We start from the raw sequence: 18,059 nt of genomic DNA on the forward strand, positions 1-18,059 counted from the left end.
TTGAATCTGCTTCCTGCTCGTCCTGCTCCCTGGAAGAGCGGTGGTGCTGCCCCCTCTTACGTGATGATGTGGGAGCCACTCTACCTAATTTCTGCCTTGGCACTGAGGTGCCTGTAGGCAATATCATGATTCTTCAGGTATCCATCCTCCATCGCATGTGTCGGATGGCAAGGTCATAGCGATGGAGGCCCCTATGTTAGGCCTCGGGCTGGGAGGAGTCAAATCTATCTAGATATGTATCAAGGGCTAGAAGATATCCCCCTTTTTGGTCAATTAGACAGTTGGTTATCTGCGGAAACCTCTCATAACTGATGTACGAGGTAGGCCTTGGCCTTCACCTCTGATCTAATATTCCTTTACTGTCTGGGGTTGCCATCCATGGGGTCCGTTGAGCCACTGGCTCCAGACCTCCCCTTCTTACACCAAATCTTATGACAATCTAGGTTGGATCTACCTTCTCATTCCTATCGTCCTTGAGTGTGCCAGATGCTTCACACCAGGGCTTATTTTCTCAGTGTGGCGCAGTGGGCATTTCATTCCCCAATTTGTTGATTCTTGACGCAGCGTGAGTTCCCTCGAAAGGGAATGTTCCCTGAGAAGGGAACGAGACGATTAATTTGATCTATGCAACTCTCTGAGTGTTCAAGTTTCAGATGGCTTCAGTGTCGAATGGAAGAGGTGAAAGGTCAAAGATGCCTGCAGAGAGAAGAAGAGTGGGTGAGGGGTAGGGGTGGGAGATATTGACAAAAATGAATATCTCGATATTTTTTTTCAATATCTCGATATCGATATTCATACGATATTTTTGCAAAGAAATGTGTGCAAACTGGCAAAGAAGGTCCAGATGGTCTTTTGACTTGCTGCATTTGACCTATTATTGTATAGAATTACTAGTACATAAAGATATGTTCCCCCCACACCACCAGCGAATCCTTTCCAGACAGAGCCTCGACTACCAGTGCCCGAACCATATTCAGGTGAGCCCAGTTTCTGCAGGGCATTTATCACTCGTTGCTCTATGCACTTTGCACTGCAACCCAGAACCTTCAGTACGGAACAATCCAAGGTAGCATTTGTTCTAACGCTGTTGTCTGGGAAGGCGGCACTATGGGGGACGGCGGTGTGGGAGAACCAAGACCCATGCTGTGCCTCGTTCCAGACACTCGCCGCTGAGATGAAACAAGTTTTTGATCGGGCAGTGGCTGGGAGAGAAGCGGCTAGAAGTCTTGCTGATCTACGCCAAGGAGAAATGTCCGTATCAGATTTCTCCATCGAATTCCGGACATTAGCGGCTGAGTGTCAGTGGAACGAGGCGGCGCAGTGGGACATGTTCCTGCATGGGCTGGCTGACCGCATCCAGAGAGAAATTTACACCTTGGATCTGCCCACATCCCTCAACGGGCTTATTGAACTGGCTTTAAGAGTTGACGCACGTTTGACCAGAGTCGAGAGACGGGCTCTGCCCAGTCGGTTTTCCAGTGGAGCTGAGAATCAGCGTTTCAGCGGTGCGGATGCGTTCAGCCCCGCTCACGATCACGAGCCCATGCAGGTGGGACGAGCTCGGCTTTCCCGGGCGGAGAAGGAGAGGCGGAGATCCCAGGTACTGTGCCTTTACTGTGGTGGGACCGGTCACCACGCTTACAGCTGTCCGGTAAAAGGCCAAGCCCGATAGTAACTATGAGGCTACTATCGGGTGGGATCTCCGCCGAGAAGACCTCATCAACATCTACGCTCCTCCCGGTAAGACTTAGATGGTCAACACACACCCACCACCACCGTGCACTGTTGGACTCGGGAGGCGAAGGTAATTTTATGGACTATTCGTTTGCACTCAAGTTGCATGTTCCCATCAAACCCCTCACACACAAGATCTCAGTTCGTGCACTCAATGGCCAAGAGCTCCCAACCATCGAATTCACCACTGAAATCATCACTCTCACCACGTCTGGCAATCACACTGAAAGACTTTCATTCTACATCATGGACTCACCCCTTGCACCCATCGTTCTTGGTCACCCGTGGCTCATACAACACAACCCCCGTGTGGACTGGCAGCAGTGTACCGTTTTGTCATGGAGCAATCAATGTCATGAGTCTTGTCTTGTGTCTGCCTGTTCGTCTGTTTCTGTTCCTATGTTTCAGGAGGAGACAGTGGATTTGTCAAACGTGCCCGCAGAGTATCTCGACCTGAAGGAAGTGTTCAGTAAGTCTTGTGCTGCTTCTCTTCCTCCGCATCGTCCCTATGACTGTGCCATAGATTTACTGCCAGGTAAGTCTCCGCCTAAGGGCAAGTTATATTCGCTTTCTGCTCCAGAAAGGGAGGCTATGGAGAAATATATTTCTGATTCTCTAGCAGCCGGGTTCATCCGCCCTTCTTCTTCTCCAGCGGGGGCGGGGTTCTTTTTTGTGGGGAAGAAGGACGAGTCCCTGCGACCTTGTATTGATTACCGAGGGTTGAACAACATCACGGTAAAGAATACTTATCCTTTGCCGTTGATGTCTTCAGCCTTCGAGAGGTTGCTGGGAGCGTCGGTCTTCACAAAATTGGATTTACGTAATGCTTATCATTTGGTCCGCATCAGGAAGGGGGATGAGTGGAAGACCGCTTTTAATACCCCCAGGGGTCACTTTGAATATTCGGTAATGCCGTTCGGATTATCGAACTCCCCAGCGGTCTTCCAGGCACTCGTCAATGACGTGCTGCGAGATATGGTCGATCAGTTCATATATGTCTACCTGGATGACATATTGATTTTTTCTTCTTCTCTCCAGGAACATGTGCAGCACGTCCGACGAGTGCTTCAGAGGTTGCTAGAGAATGGGCTTTTTGTCAAGGCGGAGAAATGCGCATTTCATGCACAGTCTGTTCCTTTTCTAGGGTACATCGTTTCGTCTGAGGGAGTACGTATGGATCCTGACAAGGTTAAGGCTGTGGTAGAGTGGCCAAGTCCAGATTCCCGTAAGGCCCTACAGAGGTTTCTGGGGTTTGCCAACTTTTACCGGCGTTTCATTCGCAATTTCAGCCAACTAGCCGCACCTCTGACCGCCTTGACCTCCCCCAGAACTCCGTTCAGGTGGTCAGACGCAACCGAGGCTGCGTTTGCCAAACTCAAAGGCCGCTTTGTTTCAGCCCCCATCCTGGTTACACCTGACTCTTCACGGCAGTTCGTGGTGGAGGTCGATGCGTCAGAGGTGGGGGTAGGTGCAGTGTTATCCCAACGTTCCCCCATAGACGACAGGATGCACCCGTGCGCGTTTTTGTCCCATCGGTTATCTCCTGTTGAACGTAATTATGATATTGGTAACAGAGAGTTGTTGGCAGTCAAGCTAGCATTCGAGGAATGGCGTCACTGGTTAGAGGGGTCAGGGGTACCTTTTATTGTCTGGACCGATCACAAGAATCTGGAATATATTAGAACTGCCAAAAGGTTGAACTCCAGGCAGGCTCGGTGGGCACTTTTTTTCGGTCGCTTTGATTTTTCTCTCTCGTACCGCCCGGGTTCCAAAAATGTAAAGCCTGACTCTTTATCGCGCATTTTTGATCTTTCCGAACGCCCGTCTACTCCCGAGTGCATTTTACCCGAGACCCTATTCGTCCACACACTCACATGGGAGCTCGAATCGAAGGTCAAGACGGCCTTAGAAGGGGTAACGCCTCCGCCCGGGTGTCCACCGAGACGCTTATTTGTGCCGTAAGGATTACGGTCCGACGTTATTCAGTGGGGGCATTGTTCCAATGTGGCTTGTCATCCAGGAGTCAGTCGTACTAGATTTTTAGTCAAGCAACGATTCTGATGGCCACTTATGGCTCATGACATTCACAGTTTTGTTTTGGCTTGCTCAGTTTGTGCCACTGGTAAGACTTCCAATCGACCTCCTGATGGGTTACTTCAACCGCTGCCGGTCCCTTCGAGACCCTGGTCCCATATAGCGCTAGATTTTATTACCGCCCTCCCACCCTCTCAGGGGTACACGGTAGTTTTGACCGTGGTGGACCGGTTCTCGAAGGCGGCCCATTTCATTCCCTTGCCCAAATTACCCTCAGCCAAGGAGACAGCGTTGACCGTCGTCAACCACGTCTTTCGCTTACATGGCCTCCCGATTGACGTGGTTTCCGACAGGGGACCCCAATTTGTGTCCACATTCTGGCGAGAGTTTTGTAGGTTACTGGGGGCGACTGTCAGTCTGTCCTCAGGGTTTCACCCCCAGAGCAATGGTCAAACTGAGAGAGCCAACCAAGATTTGGAGAGAGCGTTGCGATGTTTGGTTTCCAAGAATCCTTCCTAATGGAGTCAGCAACTGTCAATGGTGGAGTACGACCACAATACCTTACCAGTATCATCCACGGGCCTTTCTCCGTTCGAGTTTAGTGTAGGTTACCAGCCACCTATTTTTCCCAGTCTGGAATCCGAAGTCGCGGTCCCCTCCGTCCACGCATTCGTCCAGAGGTGTCACCGTACTTGGACTAGAGGCCGTGAGACTCCAAGTGGGGGCGCGCACCAAGGCCAAAGCCGATCGCCACCGGCGTAAGCCTCCCGTATACGTCGTCGGTTCCAAAGTGTGGCTTTCAACAAAGAACATTCCTCTCAGGTCCGTTTAGAATAAGCTTGCTCCCAAATTTATTGGCCCGTTCGCTGTCACCAAGATCGTTAGTCCGGTGGCAGTCCGCCTTAACCTTCCTCCTGCGTACAGGAGAATTCATCCCGTGTTCCATGTGTCCAAAGTCAAACACGTGTTTTATTCCCGCATTAATCTGCCAGCCCCGGTTCCCCCACCGCCGCGACTGGTAGATGGGGAACCATCATATTCGGTCAATCATATTCTGGACTAAAGACGGAGGGGACGCGGAGTCCAGTACTTGGTGGACTGGGAAGGTTACGGTCCGGAGGAGAGAGGTTGGGTACCTGCTAGGGACATCCTGGATCACTCCCTTATTGATGATTACAATCGCCAGGAGGTGTTCCTAGGAGGGGGGGTACTGTCACGATTCATGAATTCACTGTTTCCTTCTTGTCTTGTGTCTTTGTTGTTATTCGTGTGTGAGTAGAGGGCGTGACCAACCCATCAGCACTGATCAGCGCGCAGCTGGTTTCACTCTCATCACCAGCTGCAGCTCATTCACCTTACCCTTCATATACTCACCGTTTTGTCCTCTCCTTTGTCAGATCGTTGTTTGGTGTTTGTCGCGTGTGTGTTTCCTGATCCTGGTTGGCGTCCAGTTCTGTGCCTTGTTCCTGTTCCTGGTTTCCGGTCGTGTCTTCGTCTCCGTGTTTTGGATTATTCATCGTCTTCATCATCACCTCTTCTCTTCACTCCACCTGCACTCTATTGACCATCGACGTCCCTGCGCCACTCCCCATGTCCAGGCTTCATCTATTACTACTCATTGTTAATAAAGAGGAGAGTTTTCACTTGCATATTGCTTCCTCGCCATTATTGCCGTGACAGTTATAGTGTGCGTTATTTGTTTCCTCTTTAACTTCCTTCAGCTCTTTTCATGTTTGGGGGGTCGGATTTTATAAATTATGAAATATTCGATATCCCAATTTTGCATATCGTCCAGACAACAATTTGGATATTATCGTCTAAACAATATATCGCCCACCTCTAGTGAGGGGCTTTCAGCTCCCCTTCTGAAGATGACCACTCTCTTGAAAACTCAGCATGGAGAAAGACTGATTTAATGCTGGAAAAGGTGAAACTTTCACTATTTCACTGGAGACTTTTTACTGAGGACAAGAGGAAAATTCTGAGATGCAAAGCTGTGGCAAAATCTATCAAAAGCCCAAACTGAGAAGAGGCAGAGAAACAACAGAGCCTATATTCCAGTTAACACCAAGCCTTTGAGTGACAGCTAGGCTGACGACACATGCAGAGCGACAGCCAAGAAGCTTCAACAGACTGATGATCCTAAAAAAAGAAAAACTGTCAGAAACCCTTCCTTTACGAGTAACACAGGTGTGGCAACTCCAATGATCGCTCTGTAGAGACTGCTTCAAATTTAGTTAAATATTATATTAATTTTATTCATTCTAATTATTCACTGGTCTCATAAGCAATTCTTGAAATTCTCTGCTAAACTAACCCTCTCTGCTTTTTCAGTAGGTTCAAGTCCAGCCCTATAAAAAAGAAAGAAAATACATTGAAAGACACAAGTGGATGCTCAACTCACCAAATAGTCAAACTGAGGCTGGATTTGTTATAGTGAGGGCTATTACATGAAACAACTATTGGGCTAAAAGCATGAGAAAAATTATTCCGTAGCAAAGAAAAAGATAGGGGAAAATGTCAAAGAATTATCATTATTGTCTGCAAAACAATGATACTGGTCACTCCATTTTGTTTTGATATTTTTTAGAGATCTAGATTGGAGAAAAAATTACTCCAAAATTCCAAAATTATTAAATCACAAATGCTGTCAAAACTGGGATAATGAGATGGAAATGTTGTTGGCCATGGATCCAAGATTATGCAGAGATCTCAAATTTTCTTCTTAAAGCAGCTCATGAGCAAAACCAAAAAAGAATAGGAAACATCAGAAAAACAAATGAGAAAAGAAAAAATGCATTTGAAAAATTAGAAGTGGCAGGCCTATTATTCTAAAAAAAACGTCTATTAGAATTATTAAAAAGAAACAACGGTGTTAAACTAAACCTTATGATCATTGACACTTCTCAATAGTGTTTGACATAGTTGTGTTGACCTGATCAGACCTTGTGGCTAAGATTATAAGATGCCGCATTTAGAGCGCAACCTGCTAGAATGTATCCTGGCTAGTGTGTGCGAGAGACTGAGTGTGAATGGAGTGAGAGATGGTGTTTGAAGAGCCACTAAGGCAAATCAATTATTTTGCCAATACAGCTGTATTTAAAATTTAATATGTGGGCCCACAGGGCAAATTCTGCCCAATAAAATAATGACCATGGATGGATTTGGTTAAATACCCTGGTTGGAACTATAGTGGCATAGAAACAAAAACAAAGAAGAATATGTTGACAACTCAACTCATTCTGCATTATGTCTCAAGAAACCATTCACCCCGGATTCTCTCCTCTTGGAGCTGTTGATGGATACACACAATCAGGATTATCAAATGCACCGGAAAGAAGCGTCAACTAGATGAATCAATTTTGTACAGATCTTGGATATCACAACTTGGCGTTCTTCACGAACTATGAAGCTAATGGGCCCGTTACAAATCCAGGTACAGCATCCCCTGTGAACGCGGACACGTCTGCTGATGAGCCAGACGGGTGTCTCGGCGATACTGGACATCGGATTATTAAAAGTGTAGTTACAATCATATTACAATATTTGATCGATAAACCCATGAAACAAAGCTGCAACGGCTGTATCGTAGACCACCCATCCCAAACGAGGCACTCGTGTTTGTTCGAACCACCTGGATATTATTTTTATGGATGTTTTGACGAGATCAGCATGAAGGTTCTCAGACGGGAGCTAAAAACTATCCTAGCTCAATCGCTGAGTCTGTATGGTGCTACACCACATCTGCAAAGAATCCAAGGTGCTGTCGAGACAATCTTGTTTGAGCTTAAGGATGAGATGTACATTGTGGAGCAGCTGGGATCTATCAGACAGAAACTTGTGGATGAAAGTTGTGAGGAAATTATTTACTCCGCTGTCGAGAAGTGGAAGCTTGCTGCTGCTGAAGACCCTGAACCTGTCCTCGTGTGAAAATGTGGAACCTCTGCACATTCTGGATTATCAAATATTTCATTAAACTGCGTGTTAAATGTGGATTATCAACCCTGCTGTACAAGATTATCGATCATAATCATGCTACAAACACCGGAAAGTCTGCGGATGATATACGTCTAACGAAATTAACGTGTCAAATGAATGCTGTACGGAAGTCATCGGACGACTGGAGTAATATGGTGAACATATCTGTAATCCATAAATGTACGACTATCAAAAACATTCTCGATCTAATGACTGAAAATGCTGATTCCCTTAAAATAGGAAACATATTATGTCTATGTACGTATGTAACTGATGTTTGCAAATTGTTGAGAAATGAAGATTCTGATATTTGTAAAATTATTGATATTTTAGTTGAATTCGTCCTGGAGAAAAATTTTGAAATGTGTGTGAAATTTCTTTTGACGTTTGGATGATACATGATTAAACCCTTGTAACCCTGTACTTTTCTCTATCCTAAAAAAAAAAAAATGATTATGTTGATATACCCTTTTGTCTGTGACTATGTAAAAAATAAATAAATAAATAAATAAATAAATAAATAAACTGAACAACATTGTAAGTGTCCGTTATTTTCTGAAATAAAATAATAGATATTCCTGAAATTAAAAATAAAGAAAAAAAAACTTTATTGTTTGCTGATTGTTTGTAAAAAAAAAACAAAAAAAAAACTTTGTTGTTTGCTGATTGTTTGTAAAAAATAAACACTGAACAACAATGCAAGTGATTCAGTATTGTCTGAAAAACTCATAGCGTCGAAATGTCAGAGCTAATGAAGAAGATATACTATGATCCAGCGAATTCTGGTGCTTTTTGTGGCAAGGACAGATTAAAACAAGCGGTTTTGCAGGAATACAACGTAAGACTATCTGATAAAGAGGTGACCGACTGGCTCTCCAGTCAAGACGCATACACTCTCCATCGTACTGCACCAATAAAATATAAACGGAATCGTGTGGTAGTGTATGGAAAAAACCATCAGTTTCAAGCTGATTTGGTTGATATGTCAATATTCTCGAAACAGAATGATAATTTTAAATACATAATTACAGTTATTGATATTTTCAGTAAATTCGCATGGACGCGTGTACTTAAAAATAAGACGGGGCCGGAAGTGACGAAAGCTTTTTTGTCTATTCTGCGGGAGGGGCGTATACCTACAAGGCTACAAACAGATAAGGGCACAGAGTTTTTCAATAAACATTTTCAGCAGATGACAAAAAAATATAACATACATAATTTCAGCCAGTGACCTGAAAGCGTCGGTGGTTGAACGATTTAATCGTACATTAAAAGATCGAATGTGGAGGTATTTAACTGCTATAAATTCTAAAGGGTACTGTGATATACTTCAAGATCTGACAGAGGGGTATAATTCCAGTTATCATAAATCCATTAAAATGAGGCCATTGGACGTGAATAAAGAAAATGAAGACGTAGTGTTTAATCATTTATATGGGAAAATACGTAAGGAGACACCCAAATTTAAATTCTCAATTGGAGATGTCGTGAGAATCTCTAAAGTCCGGAATATTTTTGCCAAAGGGTACGAGCAAAATTATACTGAAGAATATTTCACAATAACCGCATGCATTCCACGTATCCCTCCCGTATACCGATTACAAGACTATGGCGGTGAAATTATCGCTGGTTGTTTTTATGAACAAGAACTACAGAAGATTATCGTGAGTAATGATGCATCTTTCAAGGTTGAAAAAATACTGGATAAACAACGCCGTGGGAAAGTAATGTGTTTGTTAGTCAAGTGGTGGGGGTGGCCTTCTAAATTCAACAGCTGGATTCCTAAAAAACAGGTGATGAATCTGCAAACCACCTTAAAGTTATAGTGAATTTGTAACCGGTGTCATTTATGTAAATCATGTCTGAGGAGGGGTTCTACGTTACACTCCCCTGCAATGCTTCGACTAATGTCTATCCTGAGAATCATATATCTAATTACAGAACTAGGTTGGCTAGAAGTATAAATTTAAAAGGCCTGTGGGAAGTGGCACTGGTCGAGTTTGAATATCCGTTGACCTGGTACACCTTCAATGAGGACGACGCTGTATTTATTATCGATTGTGATCAAAGCCTATTACAGAATAACGGCGAACTACACAGTGTAAGGGGTTACCTTAATATCCAAACTTTTCGGAAAGCCCTAAAAATATCTACGAGCCGGAACGCTTTAAAGTGTGGTTATTTTGAGGATATACCCGTATTACTCAGAGAAATAAATGCATCTCTCCCCCCGCGGGTGCAGCTCGGCTACGATCATATAAAGAATAAGATATTTCTGAAAGCAGTCCAGAGGGCTTCGTTGACATTTTATGGTAAGGTAGCTGTTATACTGGGATTAAAACACGGTGTTCCTATAGAAGTTGCAAACAGTTCGGATGAGCATCAAGACACACACGTCACATCAGTCACAAACGCACCGTTCCAGGCTGATATAAGAGGTGGTTTTTATACCCTATATGTGTACACAGATATAATAGACTACCAATCAGTTGGAGATTCGTATGTACCTTTACTAGGTACAGTACATATCGAAGGGGAAACAAACAAGGCTGCCTGTGTCAGGTACGACAAGTCACACTACGTGCGTCTTAATAAAACCAGTATTAACGAGATTACTATTGAGGTTAAAGACGACTTAAACAGAGAGATACCATTCACCTACGGGAAGGTTGTATCTAAACTTCACTTTAGACCCGTGAAACAACACCTTTTTTAAAATGGTTTATCTCGCTCCGTACCAGTCGGACCCCGATCGTTATGTTGCGTACTACAAATCTCAAACCGGAAACGGCTTGCCCGGTTACGCAGGGGGTGGTGTCATGTACGGTTCCGGTTTTGCATCAGCAATCAGCTGATTGTTTAGGGGCTTGTATCGAATGGCAATCCCATTTCTTAGAAGAGGGTTCAGTATAGCAAAACCACATCTAAAAGCCGCTGCAAAAAACATAGTAAGTGATGTCGTAACTACAGCTCTAACAAATTTGTATAACAATGATGACGGTCAGAGTGGGCATGGACTTATGGTCATGGGGCGTAGACGGCTAAAACCACCAGGGACCCGTATGAGAAGAGGGCGTGGTCATGGCATAAAGAAAACCAGACGCATCAGTAAGCCGCTCAGTCGCAAAAATCATACGAAGAACCCGTACGAAGCGTGTGAAAAGAACTACAAAATTAAAAAGACGATCCAATACTATATTCTAAAAAATGCCCGTTACATTGCATGTCTGACGAATGCATCAAGACCGAGTTGAATCTGTTTACTGTCCCTTTGACACAAACAGCTATTGAAAAAAACACTAATGTGGAGATTTCGCCGATTTCATCTATTACAGATTTATCTCCGATAGAATTTTTCATAGCGGGGACAGGTGAAGATTACACAGATTTGAATAACACTCTGTTATTTACCCGTGTTAAAATAACTCTTCCGAACAGTGGTGATATTCCAGACGGCGCTCCGGTAGGGCTTCTTAATTATCCTGCAGCGTGTATCTTCTCACAGGTTGATGTATCGTTAGGAGATACCCTAGTATCCCAATCCTCGAATACCTATCCATATAGATGCATTTTAGAAACGCTCATTAATTATGGGAGAGATACGTTAGAGAGTAACTTTAGTGCAGGACTTTTTTACAAAGATTCCGCGTGCCGGATGGACACGGTAGACCCAGCAGGGGGTAACAAAGGCTTAACAAAAAGAGCAGCATTCACCAACGCTAGCAATGTTGTGGAGCTACTAGCAGCTATACAAAGTGATATATTCTTTCAACCGAAACTATTATTGAACGGTGTTGATATTCGTCTTCGCAGAGCAAAAGATGCATTCTGTCTGATGCATGCTGACGCTGTCGATTATAAACTAAAAATACCTTCTGCATCACTCTTTGTCAAGAGAGTCACTGTATCACCTGCGGTGCGTTTGGGGCATGCACAAGTGCTCCTCTCGAGCACGGCCAAATATCCTATCGACCGTGTCTGTGTGAAAAATTTCTCCATACCAGCAGGAGCGCGCGTCTCTAACCATGAAAACCTCTTCCTCGGGACTCTGCCAAAATCTATCATTTTAGCGATGACAGATAACTCGGCGTTTACAGGTGCCTATGATAAAAACCCGTTCGGCTTTAAACACTTTAATTTAGAATTCATAAATCTCACCTCTAACGGCGTGCATCTCCCTAATCGTCCGTTTCAGCCACAATATAACTTAGGAAATGCCGTAAGAGAGTTTTATCAACTTGTGTCTGCGACAGGTAGACATCTGAAGAACCAGCCATTGGCCATAGACAGAGGATTTTCTCAATGGATACACTCTCTACGCGTGAATCATGGACAACGTATGTGATATCAATTTTCTAGGAGTGTTTCCTAGCGACTACCTCCCCAAAGAAGCGTTGTTAGATATACCTGCCCTGTTAATTTCTAATACAGATGCTTCGGGCGATCCGGGTGAGCACTGGCTAGCAATGTACATAGGTCGAAGTGGTTTCGCATGTTTTTTCGACAGCTTCGGTAATCCACCGGATGCAGTTTGTTTTCCGAGATCTATTCAAGATTTTCTAAAAAAGAATTCTACACATGTTCATTATTCTACCAGACAAGTACAAGATTATACATCTGTCACCTGTGGACAGCATTGTGTCTTTTTTCTGTATCATATGTCGCGAGGGGTTGAGTATGAAAATATAATGAAATTTTACCATAATGATAATCTATTAAAAAATGATTCTATGGTATCTCTTTTTGTGAAAAAATTTAAACCCTGTGTCTGTGATAGTAAATCATTTAAGTGTATACAGTGCGTGCAATCTGGTAAAATGTTCCAGTCGTATTAATTTGTGATGTATTATTTATGTGTATATGTTACAAATAAAATGACACGTAAACAGATGAAATTATTTGACAGCAGAAAACAATAACATCACACACATCTTTTAAAATAATAAATAAAAACATTCACAGTTTTGAAATAGGTTGCACTAAATCACCCATATGATTATATTTGTAAAACAGACAAATCCTGTTACATCAACACATATAATCGTTAAAATTTCAACCAGTGTTTAGTGTCTAATGCAGCTGAATTAAATACACTTTCATCCAGTGTGTTTGAATGTATGTGTGTTGCTGAGTCATGGTATCCAACCTTTTTCGACGATTTAGGTGGTACAGTCTCAAAATCACCATCGGATGTTTTTCTTTTACGCGATTCAATACCTCCATCGGTTGTTTTTCTTTTAAGCGATTCAATCATGTGTCTAACATGTTGGTCGTTTAGAGTCGAATAAGGTATGTGTAGCTCTGCAAACGCATCCAGAAAATCAGGCAACCCCACCGGACGCCTGTTGTCACGTATCATCTGTGGTGACGTCACACTTTTCAGTAGATCAAACACATGGGATCCGGAGATGATTCGTCCTTTATAAACAAACTCTCCATTGTCAGTCCATGATGCCAGATGTTTGGCTTTGGACATTTTATCCATAATATATTTTACAATGTTCAAGCTTCTCTGAGACACATTGTTTAGTACCTCTGATACGATTGCATCATCAGTGATGTCACTGGTGCTATTTCCGGTACTATGGAGGGTGTCAGTTGTCTCTTGAGGCATTGTAAGGGTTAGAGTGTTAATTTCCATATCACGCTGTTTTACCACATTAAGAAATCGTTGAGAATCGTTAGTGTAGAGTTTTGCCTTTTCGTGTGTGTCCAAATCATGTCTTCGTAATATATCTCTAATAGATGAGTCCAGATTGTCCTCCACGAGCGTATGAAAATTTTCACGAGGCGGTGCAGACCTCAATCTGTCCAATTGATGCTTAGGCACTAGATACATTTTCTCTGTGTGGTCCATCCTTTTTAGGTTCAGTTTGTAGTTATCAGACTGGTTATAAATGGGAGAGCGACTGATAATAAAGGAAGTAGAAATCCACCTCTTTGATTAATCATACGCCTCTTCCAGACTATATTAATCTTTTTGTTAGCAACGTACTTTATTTAGTTTTTCCTTCTTTTAAAGAATTATGTTGCTTCGTAGTAAGAGGAATTGATCCGTGAAGTATATTTAAGGCAACTTCGCATAATGCTAGTATTAACTCGTCAGGGGCCGAATGCAGAATAACTCCTCGTTGCTTGGGTGTAGCCTTGTATAATAACTTTAAAAGGTACAGATTTCTGGAAAGCCTCAAACTCATTGCTAAGTACCTTCTGAACGTACACGACCGGATAGTCAGACAGTATGTCCGATCTGAGACGTAATTTTTCAGGTGTTTGTGTTTTATAATCTATCAGTAAATAGCTGTAAGGTTGTTCGGTTGCATCTTGGTAGGCCTCAATAAAAAACTTTGTACTGGTAGGGAACATCTGTCGGCCCAAAACCCTATCTGTTGTTTATCACGGGGATTTTTAAATATTATTAAATAGTTAGCATTAAGACTTATAGTTCTGCTAGATTTGCCCTGGAAGAATAGATTCTATATCAACAATAAACAGGTGATCTTGTTGTTATGAGTGTACTGAGTAAAAACTTTAGCGACTTCTGGATTGGACGCAGCGTGTCATAACATCATCCAATATTAATAATGACAGTTTATCGGAGGGAAATAAAGTACCATCATCCAGTTTCTTTGGAATGTTTTCAATGAATTTAATATCAAAAGCATGCAACAATTCATCGTATAAAGGTTGCCAGGATGTATATATGTACACAAAATTATCAAACTTTACAGAAAACATCTTGTCAGAGTTATACATCAGAGTTTTCACAAAAAAAGTCTTCCTACTGTTGCTAGGACCGCTAACAACCCCAGAAAACGGATGTTGCAGTCTGTAGTCTAACTATAACTATAACTATATAACTATAGTACAACTATAGGACAGGAAGAGCTAAATAAACTTATCATTGCATCGAAACCAACAACATGTTTATTAGATCCAATACCCACTAAACTACTGAAAGAAGTGTTACCTGTAGTGGAAGAGCCTCTTCTCAATATTATTAACTCGTCTTTATTTTTAGGTCATGTTCCAAGAATATTCAAGCTGGCAGTAATAAAACCTCTCATTAAGAAACCGCAATTAGACCCAAATAACTTAGCAAATTACAGACCCATTTCAAATCTTCCATTTATGTCTAAAATACTAGAAAAAATTGTGTCCGCTCAATTGTGCTCTTTCTTGCAAGAAAATGAGATATATGAAAAATTCCAGTCAGGATTCAGACCGCATCATAGCACAGAAACTGCGCTAGTTAAAATTACAAATGATTTACTTTTAGCTTCTGACCAAGGCTGTATCTCAATACTAGTTCTACTCGATCTAAGCGCTGCGTTCGACACTATCGATCATAAAATACTCCTGGATCGACTACAAAACTACACTGGTGTTCAGGGACAGGCATTAAGCTGGTTTAGATCGTACTTATCAGACCGTTATCATTTTGTCTGTTTAAATGGGGAAAAATCAAAGATAACGTCAGTAGACTATGGAGTGCCGCAAGGATCGGTGTTAGGCCCTCTGCTATTCTCAATATATATGCTCCCACTTGGTAATATTATAAGAAAACATGCAATTAATTTCCACTGTTATGCCGATGACACTCAATTATATATTTCATCACGGCCAGATGAAAACACTAACTTATCAAATTTGACAGAGTGTCTCAAAGATATAAAATGCTGGATGACGCGTAATTTCCTGCTACTAAATTCAGATAAAACGGAGGTATTACTTATTGGTCCCAAAAACTACCCACAAACTCACTTACAATACAACTTTAATATAGAAGGATGTCCAGTTACTTTATCCACTATAGTAAAAGACCTGGGTGTTATACTAGACCGCAACTTGTCTTTCGAAAATCATATTTCATATGTTACAAGAACAGCCTTTTTCCACCTTAGAAACATTACAAAGCTACGTAACATGCTATCTGTTTCTGATGCAGAAAAGTTAGTTCATGCATTCATGACCTCGAGACTAGATTATTGTAATGCTATATTAGCTGGCTGTCCTGCATCCTCAATAAACAAGCTACAGTTAGTGCAAAATGCAGCTGCTAGAGTTCTTACTAGGTCAAGAAAATATGATCATATAACACCAATTTTATCATCTCTACACTGGTTACCTATCAAGTTCCGTATCAATTACAAAGTACTATTACTGACCTATAAAGCCCTAAATGGTTTAGCTCCTGTGTATTTAATGGACCTTCTATCGCCCTACAATCCATCACGTTCTTTAAGATCACTAAATTCGAGGCTTCTGGTCATTCCTAGGATATCTAAGTCCACTAAAGGAGGAAGGGCGTTTTCACATTTAGCTCCAAAACTCTGGAATAGCCTTCCTGATATTGTTCGAAGCTCTGACTCGCTGTCCCAGTTTAAAACTAGATTAAAGACGCATCTCTTTAGCCAAGCATTTACATAATGCTTACCTTTTATACCACTGCTGAATCAGATCAAATGCATTTAATATTATAAAACTTGAAGAGTCTGTAGGTTATTTGTATAAGTTGCATAGTATTTACAGTCATTACGTTCCTGTGTATATTGCGTGAATGACGGGTGGTTGGGTAGATATTGTGTTTTGCGGTAGTTGGTATGCCATACGGAACCGTTGCCACTGAACCTGCATTAACGACGACAGTGGGGCTCGACAGCCTTAGTCAAACGGGTCGGCGCGTATGGTTGGGTTGCGGAGAGATTGTGAGATTGTGGTTGGGTCTCAGCAGCAGGAGGGATGTAGAGGTCAGTAAACAGGGCTGAGTTGAGTGGGGGACGGAGGGGGGTGACTCTGGGACGCAAGAATCACTGTCTTCATGTTTTTTTATCATTTACGCCCGTGTTATGGAAATCATTATGAACAGCAGCTACGCTAATTATTTTCCCTTTTTGCTTTTCTGCTGTTATCTCGGGACGCGAGTCCCGAGAAAAACGGCGTTCGTCAGCTCCAGTTTGTATCCAGCCTTTCACAGAGACTTCAGATACGCCAATCACAAAGCCTGTGAAGAGACGACTCAACACCGGCGATATGGACCCTCTATGGTGGACGGCACTGATCCTCAACAACTCGTCTCAACACCGGCGTGATTACTTGGACTTCCAAAAGATGGAAATGGATAAATATTCTAAATGTTCCGATCCAATCTGACTTGTAATGCTGCCCGAATCATAAATCATGCACTGTTCCTTCGTTGGCCAGAGGAGAACTGGCCCTCCGACTGAGTCTGGTTTCTCCCAAGGTTTTTTTCTCCATTCTGTCACCTGATGGAGTTTTGGTTCCTTGCCACTGTTGCCTTGGCTTTTGGCTTGCTTAGTTGGGGACATTTAATATTCAATAATATTATTGATCTGCCTTGCTTAAGGTGGACGTTGACTAAATTTTCTTTTAGAAACAAACTCTGTTATATTATTTTCATGTTATCACTGTGAAGCTGCTTTGATACAATCTGTATTGTAAAAAGCGCTATATAAATAAAGGTGACTTGACTTGACTTGTAGTCAAAAATATCAATTTCACACATATTCACAAAATATTGTTAAAACCCGTCAGGCAATGTTGTATAGTCTGGCAGAGGGACGCGTTTGTCGTACACAATTCTGAAACTCTTCACAACTCTTTTATTATGCAGTGTGAGACACGACTTATTGCGCGTGATGGTGTCTGAGCTAGCGAGCAGGTGCAGACCGACACCTGTCTCAACATGTGAGCGCACTAAACCGATCAGACTCTGCAACGTGACTATTTGTGTGTTCTCTACGTGAAGCGTAATGCCTTTTGCTTTAAGACATGTATATCCTTTAGCAGTACAGTACCCGTAAGATTTCAGACCAGAAGAAGAGAACAATTATATCCAATCATCCGCTTCTAACTCGCTTGTGAGCTGTCCGAGATATGCACCTGTTTCAGGGATCCATTCGCCGTTTTTCGATACAAAGATGACTGAATCCGTATCGGCGTAAAGGACACGCTCATTTCATTTATCCAAAAGATTATAGAGCTCAAGTCGCGTATGCGGTGGTGAACGCTCCGATAAACACATTAACATCGCGACTGGGAGAGGGGTCTTGTTCGGCATAAGACCACTGGATTAATGCGACGGTATCAGATACAAAAGAGAAATGTTTTATGACATACGCATTGCTAAAAAGGCGCTGTGTGAACTCTTCTGGATCTGTCAGAAGCTCCGCGTTCGGGAGATGGGTACGCAATGAGAACCGACCCCACAATGTGTTCAGGATTAGCTTACTTATAAATCTTTTTGCAGGGTTGTGTGAAATATTAGAAACATCCAAACTAACACCCTGGTT

Source organism: Siphateles boraxobius, unplaced genomic scaffold, assembly GCF_051911475.1.
Source record: "Siphateles boraxobius isolate OS27281-9 unplaced genomic scaffold, OSU_SipBor_1 30, whole genome shotgun sequence".
Lineage (NCBI taxonomy): Eukaryota > Metazoa > Chordata > Actinopteri > Cypriniformes > Leuciscidae > Siphateles > Siphateles boraxobius.